The following is a 5,318-nucleotide window of genomic DNA, read 5'->3' as shown; positions in this document are numbered from 1 at the left end:
CCACTGACTCCGCTCCGTCATTTTATGTGGCCTACCACTTTGTGGCTGAGTTGCTGTCGTTCCTAATCGCTTCCACTTTGTTATAACACCACTGACAGTTGACTGTGGAATATTTAGGAGCGAGGAAATTTTATGACTGGACTTGTTGCACAGGTGACATCCTATCACAGTACCACACTGGAATTCACTGAGTTCCTGAGAGCGACCCATTCTTTCACAAATGTTTGTAGAAACAGTCTGCATGCCTAGGTGATTGATTTTATACACCTGTGGCCATGGAAGTGATTGGAACACCTGATTTCAATTATTTGGATGGGTGAGTGAATACTTTTGGCAATATAGTCTATCTTTTAAACCCTGTGGTCCTCATTTTGTATATTTTTCTTTATCAAAATGAGACTGGCCTAAAAATGATCACTACCTTCAATCTAACAGTTCATATCGAATTTGCAATATGAGTCCAAATAATCACAAAATGATATTTTTTTGAAAGTCGTTCATCCCTAGTTTAATGGGATAATGTGTTGATTACAACATAGAAGATTCATTGCTTGTTTGTTGAAAAAACATGAGATGAGGAAAAAAATGTCAATTTAAATAGCAATCACAGTGTTGGGAAAAAAATTGCAATTCGATTATTTTCCCAAATCGTTAAGCCCTATTGACAAGGTCAATAATAAGAAACAGATATTTAATTCCACCATAAATAATAATTATAATTTTCAGATATAGACATTTAGTAATGAAAAATGAATCATTTGCTTGCATTACATTTACATTATATGTAGAATTTATTTCTAAGTAACTGTCTTTACAGTTTTGTAAAGACAACTGGTTCTCTAGTGCACCTAATACTCTTGTGGACACTCTTGTTAATGAGATTATTGATCTCAGTGAGGTTTTCTGGTTAAATTTCTGGTGAAAGTTAAAGAGTTCAAATACAGCTATTATCTTTTATCTGTTATTTATGTGTTGTTTTACAACAGCTGCATTTGCACCATATTGATCTAAAATAATATAAAAGGCTTCTTTTCACCAAATAATTGGCACCAAATAATGAAAGGTAGTTGATATATAATTTACACTCCATTTAAATGGTGTCAAATTGTGGTCACTGAACTCAGGCCTTTAAATGTAAAATTAAATCATTACTTGTTTAGATTGAATATTAAAATGTCAACATATCACAGTTTTGCCATTAACTGTGTAGCCCTGCTGATATACTGTAAACAGCAGAACTCTGTATCAAACTGTCAAGCTCTTTGTACAGAAACATTTACTGAAGCTATACTATTAACAAGCCAGCACAGGGGAGCTCATCCGTGCCTCCATCTTAATCTGCATATTAAAATGACTGCAGACTAATTAACAGGGGAAACACGAACAGCTCAGGTCAGAGTAGAACAACAAAAGCCCATAGCTCAGGTAAATGTAATTAGAAATTATATAATGTGTCAGCACACTGAGATTGATGAGACAAACAGAACAGTATTCAAACCCTTTCATCACTGAGACTGTGCTCTTTTTTCCCTGTTTGCATGTTAAAGTCAAGCTCTAATATATTCCAAAGCTTGGTTTCAGTGTATATAATCTATATTGCCCCTTCTCTCCACCCACAGAGTCTCTGATGTCACCTCATTAAACTTTTTTCTTTTTGGTATCAAATCCTTCTTCGCCATACCCACATTAAGTGTTTCTACCTGTTTGTCCCTTTGCACTAAGCTGTCAGTGCTTCTCAGGCCATCATGGTCTTCTCCCCCCTCTTCTATTTTGGCATGCCTGTGCCAGGTATTTGTTCAAATTCCTCACACCCCGCGGGGATAGGTATGTCCCCCCCTCTTCCCCCAGTCCCTCTCTGGCCTTTACTGCCTGTCTCTGTCTATCTTATGTACGCCAGCACATATATGAAGCAGCCAACATGAGGCGTACAGCCTACACATTTTACTGCCTAGTCACAACTAAATCATTTCCAACTTGTTCAGCCTCTCAGAGCTGGCAAACCGCAGCTGTGGGTACGACGCCGGCCAGGCCAAAAACAACTCTGTGGATAGCAGGCGACTGTGAGCTGCTTTTGATAGCTGCTGAAAGAAAGAGACTGTTTATTCTGTGATGTTGTCAGAGGCCACTTATTAGATCCACCAGTTCAACTTTTCTCTGACATGGAAAAATGTTGTTACAGGCGATGATCCCAGATAATTAATTTCCTCTATAACTCAGAGACCAAATCATGGTGTGAATCCCTTGTGTGTGCACGTGTGTTTGAACATGAGCTAATGTGGTATTGACATTGGGTCAGAGTTGAAGTGCATTAGTTATTGTAGTGCGTCATGAAATGACAGTAGTGATTTGCCTGCTCACTTTGTTTGTCTCTCTGCTCTACACAGTTCAAACTAAACACTAAGGTAGCGTTCAATACTTAAAAACATTTTGACACTGTGTTCTTAAACTATAAAACTGCTGTTATCTCCCCCTGTCATAAGACTGGTGTGTAGGAGATCGGGATGAGTATCAAAATCTAGTACCAACACGGCATCAGTACCAACAAATCCAGTACCTACTGTACAAAATTACAACACAGATATCGATACTTCGTTGCGATACCCTGCCACCTCAATGTGACGGATATTTCTGCAAATCATGTAGGATTACCGGACAAGTTTAATTCTCCTGCTGACTTTCAACTCTTTTTTTCTCTCAAAAATATCGATTTAGGCCCCAGTAAGGCACCAGCATTTAGCACCAGTATCAGAGAAATACCAAACGATACTCAACCCTAGCAGGAGAGGAGTGAGTCCATCAACAACTGGGTAAATTTCCATGCTAAAATGATGTAATTTTTGTGGAATTCAGGCTGTGCAGAAGCCTGCAATGTTGATCATCAAAAACAATACAATTGCCAATATTCAGCACAAATGACTTTTTTGTTGCTGTGGTATTAAAACTGAAATAGATACATTTTTTGACTGAGATGCACCAACTGTGAAAATCAAAGCCAGTAGGACTTCAGCCATTTGCCGATACTGATATTTTTTTTCACTACTGCTTTTGGTTCAACTTTCCCACAATTTTTCCCTCATTTTCTCTCATGTTTGACCACAAAAACAAATCAATCCCCATCAGTTCGGGTCAATTACTTGATATGACAGCACAGTTAAACATCTGCTACAGACATCGGTTCTTGCCTAATTTTTTTGCCGATGGGCCGATACCAATGTTAAACCACCTTATTGATGCATCACTAATTTTCTAATGTTTGCTAGACTCGCACCTAAGTTAAAAATGTTGGGGCCCCCAGTTTAGCTCAGGCCATACACAGAAACATCTGTCCTGGCACGTGTTTGGTGCTCAGCGTAGATCTGGTCTCTCTTCACCTGTCCATTAAAGCCCCCCTTCAAGAAAAAGAGAACTACAAACAAACACTGAGGGTCAACATATTAAAATGCATTTTATAAATCCTTTTTCTTTTTCAGGGGATTAAAATGGGGTGACACAACAGGTCTTCAAGCATAGCATCTGTTTATTAAAGCTCCTGTGAGAATATTAACTTTTGTGTCGATTTTGGCACCCCCTTTGGACAAAACTTATACCTTATTTCTTGACTGAGATTATCTTAAGAGTAAAACATCTGTCTTGCTGTGGAAAATGTGTACAAATGAATACTCAAAAAAACAGTTTCTTCTATGAGCTGTTTAACTCCTTGTCTGACACCTACCCCCCGTCAGTGTTACAGGGAGATAAAGAAGTATAAAAACAATAAATCTTGGCGCGCCGGTAGTTGAGTGGTTAAGGCGTGCACCATGTATGCAGGCGACCTGGGTTCGAATCCGGCCCGTGGCACTATTTCCTGCATGTCTCTCCCTGTTTCTGACTCTATCCACTGTCCTATCAAATAAAGGCCAAAAATAAATCTTTAAAAAAAAAAAAAAAAACAATAAATCTTGTTGCTGATGCTCTTTTTGATGCTCTTAAGTCATATGAAAACCCAAGCATTAATTTCAGTCTTTTTAATTACCATCTAAAAACCCCTAACAGGGGCTTTAAAAATGTATGTTTGCCATTAAATCAAAACACCACAAAAGTCCTAAAAAGAAACAAAAATTAATTCTCCCTCCAATTACCATTCAGTTCTTTCCATATTTAACTACTCCATGTCCTCTTAATTTACATATCATAGTAAAAACATTAATTCCTTCCAAAGTTCATGGAACTTTAAGCCTTTAACATGTAGATCAGCCTGTATCACCTTTACAGCAGGAAGCCACAGGGGGGCGTTTGAGATATTTACATATTTCTGGAGCCTTCTTGATGTCTGCCACTGAGCTTGATGCCAATATGCTGCCGTGAGTGGCCAAAAACACGTGCAGGAAACAGACCGGCGATGAAGATTCTCAGAGAGGGAAATTACAGTCTCAAAGAGCCTTATATGGAAATTGATGCAAAAAACTGCAAGTTTAATCAAGATAAAAAATAACAAGAATGTGTTGCCAGATTACAGAAATACGAGTGTGCTTCTTGTGTGATAAGCAACAAGATTGAAGGTTTTCTTTAAACTTCAAGAAAAAAAGCTTAACAATAGAATGTCCTATTTTTGGCCTCTCAAATTTTCTGAGTTTAATAATCCTCTGGGGGCCGGATGGGAAGCCGTGAGGGGTCTGTAGTGGCCCCCGGGCCTCCAGTTGATGATCAAGAGTTTAGATGATCGTGTACTGAATTGGATTACTCTGCATTTTATTACTCTTTTTACACAGGTTTGGACCCTGAAGGCCTTCGACTGTGTAACAAGGAGGGTTTCTTTAATGCTGAAAGACAAAAACAAAATGTCAGCAATAAAAATGAAACACATAAAGACAGCAGAAAAATATTTTGTGGTTTAATGTTTCTCGCTTCTTTCTATTGATGTTTCGCATGCAAACACATACTGAATAAACTCAGGTTTTATGAATCCATTCAAATAAAAATGCTATATGCCCATAACTTTGACTTATAGAATGGCTGATTACTTGCCAAAATATGATGTTAAAATACCATTTATGGTAAGATTTGTTGCAAAAATACTTTTTTGCAAGTTCAAGTTGAGATTTATGCCTTGCTCAAAGGAATCCAAACCATGAAACCATACCTAAAATTACTGTAAAACCCCCTCACAGATGGCTATAAAACACACTGCATTCATGTACTTTGATTCTTTTACCAGCACACAGCAAAAATGTGGACTACATTACTCAGTATTCTTTGTCAGACATATTTAAAGCCACTGAAACAGGCCAAGGGTAATCACCATAAAGTAAATGTTTTTATGACAAGACTTCTGGGACATT

This window comes from Cheilinus undulatus, linkage group 8 (genome assembly GCF_018320785.1).
Source record: "Cheilinus undulatus linkage group 8, ASM1832078v1, whole genome shotgun sequence".
NCBI classification, from domain to species: Eukaryota; Metazoa; Chordata; class Actinopteri; order Labriformes; family Labridae; genus Cheilinus; species Cheilinus undulatus.
Note: the sequence above shows the minus strand (reverse complement) of the source record.